At 41.8% G+C, this 19282-nt stretch overlaps 1 protein-coding gene and 1 long non-coding RNA gene across 9 annotated transcripts in view; one reads left to right on the top strand and one right to left on the bottom strand.

The window, feature by feature from the left end:
• nrxn3b (neurexin 3b) overlaps positions 1-19282 on the top strand; it is a 402487-nt gene that overhangs the window by 218913 nt on the left and 164292 nt on the right. The window lies entirely within an intron of this gene.
• On the bottom strand, positions 13433-18420 carry LOC107837907 (uncharacterized). Its single transcript, XR_001663957.1, has 2 exons — positions 18243-18420; positions 13433-18132 (listed from the first exon to the last, which is right to left on the bottom strand). It is a non-coding gene; the product is annotated as an uncharacterized LOC107837907 (long non-coding RNA).

Raw genomic sequence — 19282 nt, 5'->3', positions numbered from 1 at the left:
TCTCGAGGTAATTTATTCCTTTCTTTTGCCAAGGCGGGCCAAATCAATTCACATCTGCTATTTCTCAAAGTAATATCTACAGGCGAGGCTGTGTGTTTGTGCAGAGCATGGACTGTGTTTGCAAAGTGGTGCCTGCTTACTTGGGCAGATTGACTGCGGAGAGCTGTTATCAAAGCTTGTGTCAAAAAAAACTTCTGTAGTCTGCAGCCGGGTCTGTATGGTGGGGAGGTACACTGTAGTTGTTTGGTGTCTGTTCCAGCCAACTGCAGCAGTTTCACACCGAGTAAAACCCTTTGTGTGAGTGTGTTAACTTCATTGGTCACTCCTTCTGGTATCCTAAGCCCTTTTCGCACAGCCATCACGCTGCAATGCCACAAAAAAAAAAAAAGGAGTCCCTGGTTCCAGCCGGCATTACTTATCTTTGCTTGTTTGTGTCGGCCAGAAGAGGAGGAGTCATTCTGTCCGACTTGTGGGCTTTCAAATAACATCCCAGAGGTATGACGAGGAATCCAAGGTGTGAAAACAGTGCCGGTGTCCGTTGCACGCTGGCTGTTACTCGCACTCACTTCATCCGCTGGCAAAAGAGCAAGACTCCTGTGTGAAATGGGGCTTTAAATTTCTCAATATCTCTACGGTTTTGTGCATTCTAGCCGACTTGAGAGTTGAGTACAGGTTACAAGGATGGATGGTCTTTTACCAAAGAGACAGCCTTTTATTTTTACTCGTATCTGACTTTTTGTGTTGGTGGTAAGAAAAAAATGGATCCAGTACCCGTGGTGTGTCTTTGAACCAGAACCAGGCAGTATTAGCATGTGATGGTTCTGATTTTTGTGTTTGGTTTTGAGAGCGCACACATTCCCCGCACGTGACTCTACTTGCGTAATTTCTCTGCACTTTCTTCAATAAACTTTGAAGTTTCTCTTTTGAAGTCGTCGTAAGCATTCGGGGTACGATGAAAGACGAGGAAACAGGTCAGCAGCTTTAATGCCTGGATTCTTCAAACTTTTTCAATGGGACGTGACGTTATTGAAGCAAAAAAAAAAAAAAACTTGAAACGCATCTTCGCCAAAACCAAAACAATAATTATGAGGGGTCCTGTATCTCACATCTACAAGAGCAGAAATACACTTGTGGCAGATTGTCATTCATNTTTTTTTTTTTCCGTATTTACACCTCCACACTCCCACCCCACAATGCAGAACTTGAACAAATCATCAATGGCAGCTATACCTCGAAATTGGAACTTCCTTCCAGAACTCCCCAGGCATCAGTTCCCGGGCCTCCTCTGCATAAGGTGTATTTTTACCAGACTTTCTGCCTCAATAATAACTCGAAGCCACACATCGGAGTCTGACTTTTTACGGCTGTGCTCAGGCTTTCCTAATGGCATTTGATTCCTCCTTCCAGCTCCTAAAATACAGAGCAGATTTATCTTTGAGGCCGCAACGGCACATCAAACGCCGTGTGGTAGTTTGCTACGCCTGCTGCACATGTGCAAACATCTGCATATCATCGCTGTAGCTCCATTTATCCTCGCAACATTAAATCCATTTACCTCTTGCACACCAGGAGTCTAAATCTGGGGCCGAGTAATTAAATGCCATTCTCTTTCTTCATTAGAGAGATAATTAAGTAGAAAACTGGCACTCGTCTTGATGCTCTTCTCCACAGATGTAAGTAGGACTAGGATGGGGTAAACTAGATGTTACCTTGACTGAAAATCTCCTGATTAGTGGAGCCACCTGAAATTTCTTCAAGTCATTCAGTGTCTGTTTACTTGTTTTTATCACTCCCTTCCCCTGTGGTTTTCTCCGCCTTATTTTTCTTTGCTTTGTGCGAGACTGACAGATGATACATGTGATTTATGAGCCAAGTGTAAAGGACTTTAAAGAATTATTGCACAATTGTGCACTTAAATACATTCAGCTGTCTTTGGATGTCTGCTGTTGACAACAGACGGCATATCTGCTTAGAAATCTAAATCTGACAATAGCACTTTGCAGCTACTCAAAGTCTTAGCCGGTCTCACAGATGGGCGCCTGCCAAGGTATCCCTTTTTTCAGAGGTAGCTGCAAATCAGTGATAGCAACGGGAGATGCTGTGATGAATTTGAGAAAATTCTCACAATTGGTGTGAGATCTGGATAAACCTTCTTATTTTAGAACAAGTACGCCGCTTTGGTTGGGGATTATCGGAGATTAGGAAAGCAATAAATACAGCCTAAACATACCCTTGAATCCTGTTAGCTTCCTAAAGATGCATGAAGATGGTGGTGAGATGAGGCGGCAGTTACTTGTTATCCGAGTTGCTGCCTAGGCAAACTTAACAAGAACAGCAAAATGACCTCAAAATACGTCTACGGTTGGCTCCAGTCTGGTTATAAAAGTCTACCTGCTTCAAAAGGCAAATTTCACTGAGCAGTTTGCATTCTCCTAATTTGGAGAATTTGAACAAAAGTCTTGAGAAAATCTGATTAACTTCCAAACCTGAGCTGAGTTTCACTGGCCACACCCAAGCCTGATGAATGGCGGATCTGCAGAATCAAACAAATACTCACCAGACAATATGAAGTAGGCTAAACATTTGTTGTTTTCTTTTAAGCAACGCATCATGACCATTATGAGAGTACCAAGGAACAGATTAGGAGAAAAAAAGTCATTAATCTTTCAATCTAGAATACCATTTCTAGAGCTTTGGCCACTCTGTAAGATATGATGCTAAACTTTTTCCTGTAATGTCATCAAATTATTTGTTTGCAAGTCTATTGCCCACAATGCTTCAATGCTTTATTAGTGCCCTGAATTGTCAAGTAATTATCTGAATAAAAAAGTTGGTTGGACTTCCACCATTTGGGATGAAGGTAATCTTCATCGGTGCAGATTGAGAGTCTGCATAGCATAGCATGAGATGGATAGGGATATTGTTGGGTCACATGTTTAAGTAGGAACTTCATCACTTTTGTACCAGCATCACATATCTGAAGTATATGTAGTGTTTAAACATTTGTCTGAACACATGAAGTAGGTTAAAAGTTGTCTTAAAAAAAACAACACTTTTTGACCAATATAAGACTACAAAAGAATAGATGTGGAAAAGGTCATTGTAGTCTTTAAAAAATGGAAAGCCATTTCTAAAGATTTGATCATCCAATAGCAAGCATTGTGAAGTTTTATATATAAATGGAGAAAAGCTTCCCACATGTGGACAATCACCCATCAACAACTCATTGAAAAATGTCAGAAACCGAACCCAGGGAATCTGCAGGCCTTATTTAACTCACTTGTAATTAGTGTTTGTAATCCAACTAATTTGGAATCCTTAGGAGATACCTTTATTACCTTCAGAAATGAAATCATAATTTAGGTTACCATACAAAAAACCACAGATTCAACAGTGCTGCACAGAAAATCAAAAGAGGAAATGCCTCTTTTCAGCGCTGTAATTAACTAGTAAAGAGCTCCACTCACCAAAAATAAAAGCCTAAAAGCCTTCCTTCCAATCCAACCGTTCGATATTTCCATTTGTCAGATGCAGTAAAGGGAACAAACCAATCCCTTCATGTTTTCATAAATGATTCTACAGTTACACGGTGGCAGCCAGCGCTCGTTTTTTCCCTTAAAAGGTGAGAGAATGCCTTGACATGGCATAAACTGAGCATGAGACAAAGCATTCATGGAAGCTAGCGTGTTCTTAAAAGCCCGGAGCTATCGTCGGCGTACACAGTGTTTCAAAGACATCCAGGCAGATGTTCCCGCTCAAGCTTGATTGCCTTCACCAAGGCCCATCAGGGATTGCACTTAGCCTGGCTAAAGCTGACAAAAAAAGACATACAAGCCCGAGTTATTTTAGCTGCGCTCAGCTCCTCCATTAGGGTACAACTGAATAATTGACGCTCCTCTCTCGGTTCAGGGCAAGAATTAGTTGGACTAGATTAAGCCTCTAATAATGTTTTTCCTTTTTATTTCAACTAGACACTTTTTTTTTTCAACTACTTGATTGCGATGGAGCAACTTAAAAATAACCAAACTGTTTGATGTCACACACAAGCTTTTACTTAACGTTGACCTCTAACCATTAAGTGTTGCTATGTAAAGATTTCATGTGTCATCAAGTGTAGGGAATATGTGATGAGTAGGGAAGTTTATTAAAACTTGTCGGTATAAAGAAAAACAGGCTCTGTAGGGAAAAATCTCAGAGAATGTGGCTGCACTCCTTCATTTCTGTTTTTGGTGTATTTTACCTGTCAGGGTTAGAGCACCATACAGGCCACTCTATGCTGCAGCACTGCAGTGTTTTATCCCCAAGACATTTCTAACATTTTGCCAATTCACACCACCCATTTTTAACAACTTGTTGCTGTTTTGTTTTTTTATACTTCCATTTGGTACATAAGAATGTTTTTTATAAACAAATGGGACTTTTTTTGTTAAACCATTTTTTCCATATTTAAGACATTTTTTCATTCTCATACTTTTCATACTTGTTTCTCAGTTGTTTTTTTTGTTTTTTTTATTTGCTCAGCCATGCAGATGTTCTGCTAATCTTCGAAGGCCTTTACTGCAGAACATGTGGATGGAGTGATGAGCCTGACATTTCATAACGCAGCAAAGAAAGAGCTCGTTATAACTCGGCCCTCTGAATAAATAATATTGGAGCAGAGCGTTGCTCGACTTTGTTGTTGCGGTGAGGAAGGCAGTCCTGTGACAATGCAAAATAAGCAGATTTAATCAAGCGAGGCAATTATAATTCAGGTACCTCGGCTGAATTTATAAAGCAGCTTTTGTTTTCTGATCATAAAAGCCAAATGGTAAGTTGTTGTTTGCAGCAATTAAGCTACTACATAATCTTTGTCTAATTTTAAATAGTACAAGTTCTCTGCAAACCATGACAGGCGAGGGCAATATATTTTCTCAAATGTGAAAAAAAACAAAATACGTAAAAATCTGCTTTTTCTCCACTCTCTACCTGGCTTGTGTACATTTCAGATACCTAAAATCTTTCTATCCTCTCAGTGAAATATAACTCCGTCTACAGCTTCGCCTTTATGCTTCATCCCACCATGAACCCGTTCCACATGCACCGTCGCAGTTCGGCCTGTGTATGGGGAGAAATGGAAGCCAGGCTGGCGTTTGGTCAGAGGCCTGTGGCTGAAATTTATCACACCACCACAGTATCAGCGCCGCGTCTAACCAGGACAGGGGTGGCCAATATTCAGCTCCCCCGAGGTGATTAAAATGGTCCTCTGTTTAATTTACACCCGCCTGGTGAAGCATGATATCATTATCAGAAAGCATTATAATTCAAGGTTATTATGGACATTATCAGCTATGTTTTAGAACAGCCAACTATAAGTCGATGGAAACCTATTACCCTTTTTACGCACCATTTTTTTCCCTCCCCCAATATTAAAAAAAATAAAAAATAAAAAGATGTTCTTTATCAACCTTTTTGGTCCTCGGGGATATGACCGCAAAACATTTCTACATATCCACTGTGTTGGCCAGTTTCTGCAGCGACTGCAGTGTTGTAGAAATGCACCTGGCAGAGGAGTCTGCATGCCCACTGTGCACCTGGATCTGTTTTAGTTTCTGCTCCACACGCACGGAGCAGAGACGGTCCGGCAGCCGCGTGTCGACCGTTCTTGTCGCTTTGACGAGTGAATAAAGCCGGGGAGAGAGTGACATTTGAGCTTCTGCAGTGTGTGCAGTACGGTACATAAGAGACAAGCTGGGCAGGTGATTGTTCTTCAAATTATCTCCTCCTCTTCCACCCTCTCCCCCCACCGCCAGAGCCTCTCCTGGGGGTGACACGTGGGCCGAGTGGCAGGTGTGAGCGGTTTGAGAGCTATGATGGCGCTCCGCATTGCTTTTGTCAAAAAACAGACAAAATTGAGCTGTTGATGGCAGCAGAGGCGTTTGAATAGTTTCTCTTTGTGGCACTTGTGACACATTTTAAAACCATGCCATCCACATTGTGTGTCCAACACAAGTGGGAAATGTGACCATTGAGTTCTTGAACAAAATGGCCGTTTTCCAAACGAGGAGTAGAACGGTTTTCAATGGAGATGTGTCTCTTGGTCTTTGGACATTATGCTTTATATTAAAAATTAAAAGCCAGATGCTTTGAAGAGATATTTAATAAGTCTGTCACAATAACAAGTTTTGGTGGACGATGAATTGTTCCAAAAGTTACTATAATGTTGTTGTTTTGAAACCATTTTCAAGTAATGTTGTGCATCAAAGATCAATAAACTGTAAATTCTAACGAACATTTAACACTGAAGTGGAAGACATTTTAAATATCCAAAATAAACAAAACAATAGAAACGACAAAAATAAATAAATTATGAAGAATCACAAAAACAAAATTGTCCTTGAAAAGAAGGGGCTAGTTGAGACCACAGCACCAGGTCGAACACTTTTGTCATCCAGTTGTTGGCAGAAAGAGAGAGAGAAAACAGAAATATGATAAATCATGCAAATGGAAATTATTTCATCATGCAGTTAATTGATTTATTGTGTTTTGCACCAGGCCTAATATGTAATAATGTGGGGTCTAAAAAAGGGGGAAAACAATTGTTGAACTATTTGTGCTGTCTTAATTTGCTCCCACTCTGAATAGCGGTGTGTATTTGGATCAGTGGTATGAAATTCAGAGTGGTTCCTATTTGATATCTATTTTTATTTATTTTGTGGCTAATTTTCCATTTTCATACTGACATCAAAGCTGCAGTAGGTGACTTTTATAAAAAATATTTGTGACACATTTGTTAAAACTGTCTCCGTCCTGTTGATATAATATAAAACAGATGATATTGAAAAAAATTCTGCTTCCCTGCCTCTTCTGTGTTCCCACTGCCATCTGCAGAAATGCTCCGTTTGGTCAAAAACAACCAATCAGAAGCCAGGAGGAGGGTTGTAGGGCTGTCAACCACTCTTGTGTACTCGCAGGATCTGCCCAAGAACAGGAGCTGTAGCCCAGCAGAGAGCCAGGTGGAGGCTGTGAACAGCGTGTACACAAGGATGATTAACAGCGCTGAGACCTCCTCCTCCCTGCTCTGGTTGTTCTGACCCAGTGGTGTATTTCTGTAATGGGATGAGTACAGCAAGATGACGGCAGAGTATCTGCATTTTTTTCATATATTTTCTGTCTCCTACTGTACTTTCATGACAATAGTTTTAAAAAAATATGTTAAAAGAAACTATTTTTAATATAAGTGTTACCTGCTGCTTCAATGAGTGCTATTAATGGGTGATTGCTTTGACATTTGAGTAGCAGTTGGACCATTTCTGGCACAGTTGGGCACAATCACTTCACATGTCGTATAGGTTTCATGTACTCTAGGTTTTCTTTTCATGTAGCATTGTGTCTTTGCTATTAAAATGAAAGGCAGATTTTAAAAAAAATTACAAACAGATATTGTTGATTTAAATTTAAATAATTCCAACATATAATATTTAGTACCCTAAGATTCATTTTTTGAGAGAGAGAGAGCACAAGTTCCAACCTTTGCATCACTTTCTGTCCTGGAAATTGGGGCTATCTGCGCTTAAGTGTGTGTGTGCATGTGTGTGTGCGTGTGTGTGTGTGTGCAGATGAGCGAACATATTGCACTGGTAATGGTTTCTCATTCCTTTTGCCATCCCATAAGCAATCATCTGTCTCTCAGCCTCCACGTTTATCACACACACAGCAGAAAATCTCGGGGCACTTTCTCCCTCAACGAGGTGTGATCCATATTTCATATATTGCCTGTAAATCGCTTTGGCCAGAACTGTTATGACAAAGGGCTGAATGTGGTGGGGAGGTGTGTGTGTATGCGCGTGTGTGTGTGGAGGGGTTTGGGGGGAGCAGATTGGCTTGCGTTTCTGACTCCTACTGTACCAAGAATACAAACAAGCCTTCCTGTAGAACTGTAAAACGCTGTATATGGGTGTCAGCCTTCAAGGTTGAACTATTTCTTCACAATTTAGCGCGTGGCACCGGTTTATACTTGGCAAACCGGGGTGCATTCATCGGAACCAATTTGTAGAGTGCATTAAGATGGAGAGGGATTAAAATGTTTGGAAACGGGGGGTAAAGAAAGGCATCATGAGGCTTCGTGAAATAGAGAAATCAAAGTCCCATTTTGCTAGAAAGTAGTGCTAATTTCACAAACTCTCTCCCCCCTTTCATTTTCACATCAAATATCGTAGAGGCTGCGTATAGTTTGCCCATACGGGGTGTCTTTTTTTTTTTTTTTTTGCATATAACCATTATGTCAAGTCATCCGAGTCCTCTGAGCTCCTCAAGTGTAACACTTTGATCCCCTGGCGTCAAAGTTTATCACTTCTCCTTTGATGGAGGGACTCAGCTATGTATTTGTGCGTATGTGAGGGTCCCAGGCTCTTTGAATTTCCACATGCTCAGCCCTTTCATCCCGGATCAGCTCGGGGACAGTGGCTTTGTCGCCGTTTCGTGGGAAACGGGGTGCGCAGATAACGAAATGCACCCGAGCCCGTAACGTGTGCATGGTATAGGGTAATGCTCGGGGAGATCAGCTCGCTTAAAAACAAGATTTTTATATTAGTTTCAACCTCTCACAGTTAAAGGCATAATCTTCTCCCCCCCCCTTTGGATATCTTTGCAGCCCGACACAACGGCCGTTCAATACGAAGCTGCGCTTCATGTATTTTTCAGTTTCTAATGTGTAAACAACGTTGCATAAACTATGATGAGTGAACTCTGAAAATGTCAATAGGGCAGTTTTGCTAGCTTTGATTTCAGGTTTACACACTGAACAATGCTAACTGGCTACTGGCAGGAGCTACATATTGAATGGATGCATATTTGGATAAGATGGATTTTATTTTTTTCCTACACAACTTAACATGAATAAATGTATTTCCCAAAGTACTGAAGTGTGTTATATGTATCGATTGCCATAGGAAGCACCCATAAACTACACAAATCCAGTTAAAAACCCATTTTCTTTTATGCATAAATCTTATAGAATGTCTTGCAAAGTATTCATACTACATTTTTTATCTTAACATAGTCACAAACTTCATTGGATTTTTATTTATTTTTTGAGGGGGAGTGGGGGGATTTTGCGTTATGGACTAAAAACAAAATGTGAAATGTATCAAGCTAAAGGAAAATGCTGCTGATTTTCAGTTCTTTTTACAAGTAAACTCCACATGGTTTGGAAAGAATCACGTAGGGAACTTGCTCGTCTGAGAACGTTCTCCTGTCAGATGTTACCACATTTTAACAAGTACGCCCGTCATAATAAGCAAAATATCAATTAATTGCACGATAAATTAAAGTGAGCTCAGTTTCCATTCTGATAATTGATACTTCTAGTTTCAGTTACGTGTGGTTTTTCTTTGCCTTATATTTATTGTTTTTGGTTGTTTCATTTTGGATATTTAACATATCTCTCCCGTTTCCAGTGTTAAAGTTTATCAGCCTTCAAGAGTGTGAACTTGCATTATTATCCCATCATCAACACATCACTTGCTATGCTGTGCTACAATACACTATGCTAATCTATAATATGCTATTTTGTACTATTCTCTGCTATGCTATTGTATACTATGCTATGCTACACTTTGCTATAAGTGAAGCTTAGAGAACTGCAAACACAGTATATGTGATAAATGCTTGATAGGTCACTGTATTTTCTTTATTTTTATGCTATTGTTTCTGTCTCCTAGTGGTTAAATATAATTGAACTTAATGTCACTGTTTCATCTGTCTTTTTTTTAAATACCATGTATTTATATCTTGGACCTTTATGAGGACAACTTGCTTATGTGACATCCCATTATGCAAAACGCTGCTTGATATTATCAGCTTGTCTCTGCGTCTGCTAAAAGGCTTGATGGTCTGTAGGAGCAATGTGCTTCATCAGGATCTGTATGCCCTTAAAGCAGCACAGCTGTTCAGTTTATTTTAAACCTCATACCTTACAGGTCGTCATTCATTTATTGTGGAAGATTGTTGTAGTATATTTGGACAAAAATACCACCTTGTTGTTTTGATTGAACTCAAATTGTGGGTGGCGGGTTAAGTCGGCGTGACTCTAACACAGAACTGTTAGCCGGTCTTTAAGTGAGCGGCTGTAGTTTCACTTTAGAGCTCTTTGTGATAACTCCGAGGCTGGGGGTAAAAAAAAAAAGTGGAGATAGCCTCCCTCTCGAGGTAATTTATTCCTTTCTTTTGCCAAGGCGGGCCAAATCAATTCACATCTGCTATTTCTCAAAGTAATATCTACAGGCGAGGCTGTGTGTTTGTGCAGAGCATGGACTGTGTTTGCAAAGTGGTGCCTGCTTACTTGGGCAGATTGACTGCGGAGAGCTGTTATCAAAGCTTGTGTCAAAAAAACTTCTGTAGTCTGCAGCCGGGTCTGTATGGTGGGGAGGTACACTGTAGTTGTTTGGTGTCTGTTCCAGCCAACTGCAGCAGTTTCACACCGAGTAAAGCCCTTTGTGTGAGTGTGTTAACTTCATTGGTCACTCCTTCTGGTATCCTAAGCCCTTTTCGCACAGCCATCACGCTGCAATGCCACAAAAAAAAAAAAAAGGAGTCCCTGGTTCCAGCCGGCATTACTTATCTTTGCTTGTTTGTGTCGGCCAGAAGAGGAGGAGTCATTCTGTCCGACTTGTGGGCTTTCAAATAACATCCCAGAGGTATGACGAGGAATCCAAGGTGTGAAAACAGTGCCGGTGTCCGTTGCACGCTGGCTGTTACTCGCACTCACTTCATCCGCTGGCAAAAGAGCAAGACTCCTGTGTGAAATGGGGCTTTAAATTTCTCAATATCTCTACGGTTTTGTGCATTCTAGCCGACTTGAGAGTTGAGTACAGGTTACAAGGATGGATGGTCTTTTACCAAAGAGACAGCCTTTTATTTTTACTCGTATCTGACTTTTTGTGTTGGTGGTAAGAAAAAAATGGATCCAGTACCCGTGGTGTGTCTTTGAACCAGAACCAGGCAGTATTAGCATGTGATGGTTCTGATTTCTGTGTTTGGTTTTGAGAGCGCACACATTCCCCGCACGTGACTCTACTTGCGTAATTTCTCTGCACTTTCTTCAATAAACTTTGAAGTTTCTCTTTTGAAGTCGTCGTAAGCATTCGGGGTACGATGAAAGACGAGGAAACAGGTCAGCAGCTTTAATGCCTGGATTCTTCAAACTTTTTCAATGGGACGTGACGTTATTGAAGCAAAAAAAAAAAAAAACTTGAAACGCATCTTCGCCAAAACCAAAACAATAATTATGAGGGGTCCTGTATCTCACATCTACAAGAGCAGAAATACACTTGTGGCAGATTGTCATTCATTTTTAATTGATTCCTTCATCTCCAGTGTTGTCTGACTCATAAAAGCATGCACGGTTTTTAAAAGCTGGCAACTTCATGTGGTCATTCTCAGTGCAAGTGTTCGGTGATGCATTTGTCTGCTTGTTTATATTGTTTTGGAGGCTCAGCTCGGCTCACCCCGGAGTCGCTGCCGTCCGGCTGAGGCTTTGGGCTTCATGTATAAGTAAAATGTTGGTTTGCTGCATTTTGAATCTTTGAAAACAAATGGCAACGTTTCATTTGCTGCCTGTCAGTTTTGATTCCATCGTTCATTCATTATTAAGTGTGTGAGGCTTCGGTGCAGTGCAATGACTGGATCACTGCTCTTTATCCATAGGCGAGGTATAGCAGCACTGAGTGTGGGTGTAGGCGGCCTGAAGAGATGGAAATATTGCTTTGATATAGGGTTAGGCTTACATTTTTTGCAACTCTCATAGCTATTAGGTTTATGCTAGTCATGTCAGAGGCAAGCCGCAAAATATTTAAAGCCTAAATATTGAAATTAATGGCACCAGTTTTACTTCTACTCTTAAGAGCATTTACCCCCTGTTAATTTTTTTTCCTGAAGAAAACCTCTTCAGAGGAAAAAAAAATGACGAGGAAAAATCCCTTAAGTTGGTCAAGCAATTATTAGCAGAATAAATCAGAAAATAGGTCCAGTTACTCTTTCATTGGAGTCAATTATGCTGAGGAGAGTGAATCCTGAGTAATGTATCTTTGTTTGACCTTGTTTGACCTTTCCCCTGAATATAAACCAGACAGATTTTGCAACTAATTTGTGGCGGGTACCTTTAACACATTGTAGTTTGTAATTAACGTCCCTTCAGGAAGTTGCTGGGCTGGTGGTGTTGGTTCTGGTACAGCCAGATCCAGAGCACAGCTGCACCTTCTGCCCCTGCTTTGGTAAATAGTCACTTATTTTGCTTGAAACGCAACAGCAGCTTACCGTCTCCTGACTTGAACGTATAAAAGATTAGCGACACCAAAAGGATGCAAACCGCTGAGTAGCAGATAAAACAGCTTCACACAAACACACACACACACACACACACACACACACACACACGTGCACATTCGCTTCAGAGTGGAAGCTTCCTTAAAAGGCTTGCTTCAAATGCTGTTTACTGCGCCGCCGTTGACATCGACTTCTTCCTGTTGTTTCATTTCACTTGAGAGTTCGTCATGTGTCTCCTGTGTCAGACTGTGATGCTCCGAGCACCAGGCGACGGGCTTTGTCCTCTGCCAATCCTCCTTTAATGCCTGTCACTTGCCAGGATCAGAGGTTTGGAGCTGTTTGTATGTGGAGGGTGAGGGGGGCTAAATCCTGAAACATCCCACAACAACAGTTATTTCAGACTTACTGGAGGAAACTACAAGAGGAAACACCAAGACCGTGACAGTGTCATTAATATTTACAAATATGGGATGTCGGCGATCTGGACTTAAAGTTTTGTCGCGATATTTTGCTGTGCTATTGTGATAAAAGTGACGATAATTTTATTTTTTTTTTTGGGTAACTACATGACTGTGACAGTGTGTTACAGCAATTACAGCCCCACAAACAATGTTCTTGAAAAGCTTTAATTTTCGTAATTCTCTTCTTTAGGACGTCGGTCACATAAAGAAGTGGATTTGTATGACTAAACTGCACATGTGACTTTATTTTCAAGTTTATTGGTACTCCACCCCTTGTTCTAATAAAACTATCAATCCTGGTGATAAGGTTCTGGTTTTAAACATCATTAATCATGACAACAATAAATCAAAAGAAAATTTATCACGATAAATGATAAACAACACAATAAATGCTCACTATATGCTAACTACTATTAGCGAAATGTAGCGTCTTATTTGAACACATTTTACAAATATATATATATTTTTTTCATAATATACAATTCTGTGAAACATTTTTTGCCCTCTTGTCGTCCTTTTTTTTGTCACAGAAAATGAACAAATTACCAAACTAATTTTAATATCAAACAAAAAATAAGAAATCTATATTTTATTTGATGATCTGAACCAATTAAGTGTGACGGAATAATCGAAAACAGATGGGAGTAAATGCTGGTTCCTGTACCTTTTTATTCTGTCATACAGAAAGCGCTGCCTGTTTTGTTCTGGAGGGTTGTTTTTAGTTATGAATCACTCTCTGATGTTAATAGAGTTCCTCTCTCCTCCGTTCCCACTCTTCTGTAACATTAAGATGTTTTGCGCTCCATTTGCCTGCACGCGGGGCAAAGCGGAGCAGACTTCATCTGTCACACACAGACACCGCCGAGGAATCATAATGTAAAACACTAATTAGCTCCGATCCTGACGAGACTTCATTACTGAGTCAGCATGAGACGGCACGCTCCCAAAGATTTTTTTCTCTTTTTTCTTTTTTCTTTTTTTTTTTTTTTGCGGTTGCCGACTTCGGAAGGGGTGGAAGAAAAAAAAAAAGAAAAAACTAGCAGAAAATTTCAGATTCAGGTATTTCAGGTGTGGCTCAAGCAACAGGAGATCAAGTTATGGGTCACGGTATAATCCGCTCCCCTGTGCCTGTGGTATACAGGTGGCTTGTTTGCCTATGCCTCAGTGAACGTCTATGCAAATATAAAGAAGAAGAAAAAAAAAGAAAAGCGGCCGCAGAGCTGCTGTTGCGGCTGGCATGCAGGCGACCAAGCGTGCCCGTCTCATGTCCAGATATTTGAATCAGTTGAAAGCCAGAGCACAGAGCAACAGCTGTGTTATTTCAAGAAGATTGTATACTGTGCAGCGCTGTGAAGACAGTAGCTGCCTTCTAGATTGTTCGTTTTGGCTGCAGGGGTTTTGGAGGGTTATGATCTCATACTTCTGTTCTCTACAATAACACTCTCATTTGGTCTTAAACTAAAGAGAATTTTAGTGCTTAGATGTTTTTACACACTATGATGCATTTTAAACGTAAAGTTTCCATATTTCCCAGCCACTCCAATTATCCAAAGCTCTCCTGCAGGTGGCGGCTGGCATGTGGCTGTCGCAGCAGAGAGGTTTTGTGATGGACTTGATGTAGCGAAAAAGAGCTTCCCATTGATGCACATTTTGATATTAGCTTACTGGGGGGAAAAAAGCAATAACCATGGCAGTGGAGCCATTATACTGTGGGGTTGCTTTGCTTCAGGGACAAGGGAGTTCTTCAGAACCGTTAGAAAAAATGATGGCTTCACGTATAGAGAAATCCTAGAAAATAAAACCTCATCGAGGCTGGAAAACAGACAGCTGGTTCTATCATGAAAGTATTTAGATCACAGCATGTGCTAAAATAGGCCAATCAAAGTCCACATGTCAAACTAACTGAGGATCTTTCAATCCACTCTGACTGAGCAGGAGATTGTGATTTAAAAGTCAAAAAAGAAGGCAAACATTTCAGTTTTTGGAATTTCAGAAGCGGTAAAACCAGATACCGAAAGGCTTGCAGATGTAAAGGCAGAGAAAGAAACGGTGCTTCTACAAAGTGAGCTTTGCCATTTGTATCTTATAGGTTTTTATCATTTGAGCCCAATATCTTTGGCTATCAAATGGAGCCGTCTGCTGCTGGGCATTTATACGATTTTAAAAGCGGTTACATGACTCCAATAAATACTACCCCCCACCAGGAGGTCACTTAGTTATTGTGCTTGGATCAGGGATCGTGAGTTGTAATTTTATTAAAGTCAGATAGTCTATACAGAGGTCGCAAATAGGATTTATAAAATAGATATAACGTGTAATACAAAGCTTGTTAATACAGAAATGTACAACTGAATAAAAATACTTTGATTTGAGCATTTTCTTCAAATTTCTCACCACAATACATAAAAATGGCCAACTAAAATAAAAGTTAAACTTGCGCACCGTGGTTTATGGGTACAAATTCGTATGTTTATGTGTATGTAGTGGAAGTTGGAAGAGAAAGAATGCAATTCATTGGTATGAAATGGGCAGGCTTTACCCAAGAACCACATGTTTTACATTTTTATTTTCATCTATAAATAAAAATAAAACAAAGATGCATCCTTTTCCTTTCATTTCAGAATTATGCTGTACTCTGCTTGTGGGTATCTGTTTATTTTTTTTTTAGAAAGCACTGGGTCGACTTATTGTACAAAATATCAGAGGTGGCTTTGTAAGGTTGATTTCATACATTTTTCTCTGTGAAAGATTTCAATCAGCAGCATGACATAGGCGGTCTTAGAGTTACAGCATTACCCTAGCACCGACTTCATTGTTTGTTCTTTCATTACCAAATTGTGCTCAGATTAATCTGAGAATAGCCGCGTTCAGATTCAATCTTCATCGCAATATATTTAGCTCAGTCTGTCTGTGCTCTCTCTGAGATGTATAACATAGACTCTGCGCACAGCTCTGCACCATTCGTTGACATTTAACTAAATCTTGCACATGGAAAAGTACAACAATGCCCTCCAGTACAAACTGGCTTTGATGATTAAAAATACATTAGAAACTCTATATGGAAAGTAAAATCTGATGTTTAGGATCTGAAACATCAAAAATAGCCAAAGTTGTCTTTGTTCAGAGCGAGGGAAGAGTGTGGGAGTCAGGTTGTTTGTCTGTGAGTAGCAGTAGGTGGAGGAGGGGAAGTACTGTGTCACTCTGTGCAGCTCGAGAACGCTTTGCTCACTTCAGTGCTTTGGTATTACTTGATTTAAACCTGGAACAAAACTTCCATAAAACTGCTAAACAGCTGAAACACTGAGTTCTTTCAAATCGAGACTGAAGCCCACCTGATAGTTGTAGTCGTAAGTGGAACATTCGTCAACATATTTGTTGTTACCATTTTGATGCTGATATTTGACAATTATTTGTTTCATTATTGTTTTTATGATCTAAAGCACTTTGAACTGCTTTGTTGCTGAGTTTATTTGTATTATGTACAATACAAATAAACTTGACTTGACCTGAAGTACACACATTTAAACATGCTTTCTTCTTGTGAACTCAAGTGCACATGCTTTCGCCCCTTATCTGTGTGCAATAACTTTAGCTTAGCTGAACATTCTGCGCCTTTGAGACATTTCTCCTCTGCGGATCAGTGAGTAGCAGGATGTTCCCTCTCCTCTGGCATTTATTTGCCTATGAAACGTTTGTGCACTCACAACAAGCGCCAAAAGGACCGTGCCACCAGGTGCGTCAGATAAAGCACTCCTCCCAAACGTGAAATCACAAACAGACAGGCGAATGCAACAAAAAACAAACCGATCCCGGAGCCCTGGGTTCCCGGCCGCGCTCCGCCGCTCCACAAAGCTCCTTTTGCCTCAATTGCAGAACAACAATGAACCCTCCGCCGCGCCGTAGCAGCTTGTGTCGTCTTGGAATTTCTACAATTTAATCCAAAAGGTCAGCAGCAAACAGTGAGCGCTGGAGTCAGATCAAATTAAAGTTTGAAAGCAAACATGATTAAACTGCTATTTGACTTTTCAGTGTGAATTTCTCCCAAGGCCTGGAGACAGTTCCCCCCCGCCCCACTCTCTTTCTACAACAGAAGAAAAGATTGACAGAGCAGGGAGCGCCAGCCTTTCTTTTCTGTCATCGCTGCGGAGAGGAGAGAGATTTTACTCTTTTGAAATTCACCAAATCTCTTACTGTGTGCATTATGCATGGGTTTTTTTCTTCTTCGTCTTCTCCTCGTTCAGTGATGGGGCTTCAATAGTCTTTGAGAATCATCAAAACATAGAGGGAGAAGAAGTCACATAGCGTTGCGGGGGAAAAGTGGCTCTGCGTTGCTGGATCTAAAAATGGAATTCCGGGAATACCATATAGAAGGACTACAATCACAAATCTACCTCTCATGCTTCTTTCCCTCCACCATTCATTCCCTGGATCCTCTCTTACCTCTTCCCTCCCTGTGACTAAAGGCAGCCCACTCCTCTGCAGTGGCTGCCTGGCTCCCTGATTTGCTCGCTGCTCGGGGAGGATTTGCATAGACTGGCCCACTTGGTGCTTCTGCCCTTCCCCTTTCCCTCCCCTGCCCTGCCCTCCCTTCCTCTGTCCCATCATCTTCGCTTAGTTTCACCTGAGCTTGCTCCCATCCTCCTCTTTCTCTCCCTTTCCGTCATTCTTGCATCCTCCCAATCCCTTCTCCTCACTTTTTTTGCCCCTACTTCTCCATCTCACCCTCCCAACTCTCCTTACCAGCCCCTTCATTTTCTCATCTTCTTTTTTCCCCTCTTTCGTTATCAAGTCTGAAAATCTCTCTCGTTCTCTAGTGGAGTAATACAAAGAGCTATCAGTCTTGGTCTCCCCGGGTTAACAAGCCAGACTGCCTCACGTCTTCAGGGGGCGAAATAAAGCGAGAGCTAGAGAAAGAGATTGGAGAAGTCAGGCAAATGTTGGATCCAAACTCTAGGAAGAGAAAAGATCTCAACCTCGCTTTGAGAGTCTGTGGCTGAGCTATAAGGATGTTGAAAGTGCGCCTCCGCTGAGACGGTAGAAAAACAGAAAACTGACAGTTCATGCCGGAGTGCGCGGAGCTCCGCATCTTCCCCGTCGTTCCCTCCCTCTGCCTCTCCCTCCTCCTCAGGCTCATAGCTGAGCCTTGTGTGTTATCTGTGGCTTGACGAGCGGAGCTGTGCAAAGCACAGCACAGCGAAGCGGCGCAAGCGAGGCGGAGGGGCTGCAGCAGCGGGTTCTTCACTCTCACCGTCGCTCTCTCATTTACCCAAAGGGCGCAAAGGGACGCGTTCCAGGTGTCGTCCACAAGCGTGTGCGTGTGCGCGCTCCAGCAGGGTTACGTGGTCATCAAAGGAACTGCCACGGGGCGATCCTGCCGAGAAAAGAAAGTAAAGACATATTGGATTCTGGTTCAAAGAGCCAGCGAGCAAACGGAGAGCAACGGGATATCTGGAGAATTCCAATGAGTGGAGTCCTCGAGACCTGGCTCGGCTGCGTCTTGTTTGGGATCCTACCCCATCGGGGATCTTGTCTCGATTTCCCTCTTGTTATGGAGTTTGCTGCTTTTCATCGGCAACCAGAAAGTCACTTTTTCTGAGAACCGAGCACGCCTGCTTCTTCACTTTCTTTTAAATATCCTGTGAGAGGGGGAGGAGGGAGTGATGCTCCCCGAAGGAAAGCCCCAGGAGGGCCAACTGTTCTGGATGTTGCTTCTGGCCGTGGGATGGATGACGTTGGGTTCTGCATGGGGTTCCTTATCTCCAGATCTCCACCTGTTGTCCCCTACCTCTGGCGCCCCTGTGGCCCCCACGCTGTCCCGGCCTGATCACCCGCGTGGCCCTCAGGGGCCAAGGCACCATCAGCCTCCTGTACCAATACACCGCTCCCCAATGGGACTACGAGCTGGCCACGGTGAGTCCCTGCCAAACATCTCTTCTTTTTCACCCTGCTGTCTGGCTCTGCTCCCTCTGTCCATTTATCATCATGACTTATCGCAGCAAAAGGAGCCATCTGTAGATACCTCTCTATCATTTTTTGTCCCCCTCTTTATAAGTAGCTCAGTTCCTCCCTCCCTCTGTCCCTCAATCTTTGTCTCTTCTGCCTCGCTCTCCCTCTCGTTCCTGCTCGGACAGCTAACGATAGCTGACAGCTGCTCTGCATCACGGAGCCGTACATCGTCTATGAAATTATAGGTTTAATTGTCAGTGAAGAGCGTTGACAAGCCAAACACCCACAGCGACTCTATCAGGCGAGGATCAAGCGGTGACTCTGAATTATCAAGGTCCCCAAACGGGTTAATGCAGCCGTAATTGATGATTGATGGACACTCAAGAACAGGAAGATGGTTCTGCTCATCTTTAATAAGTGTGCTACTAATCCTGCTTTTCTTTTTGCTTTTCTTTTTTTCTTGTTTTGTCATGAGCCTTGTCCTTTTCCATGTTAGGGCTCTGTAAGACAAGATGCACTACGCCATCTGGCATTTGGAGGAAGGCTTAAAATTTAACAGCCCCATTTAAAAAGGC

The sequence above is a fragment of the Poecilia formosa genome, unplaced genomic scaffold (genome assembly GCF_000485575.1).
Source record: "Poecilia formosa unplaced genomic scaffold, Poecilia_formosa-5.1.2 Scaffold187, whole genome shotgun sequence".
Classification (NCBI taxonomy): domain Eukaryota; kingdom Metazoa; phylum Chordata; class Actinopteri; order Cyprinodontiformes; family Poeciliidae; genus Poecilia; species Poecilia formosa.
This window is presented reverse-complemented; position numbering and strand designations above follow the sequence as displayed.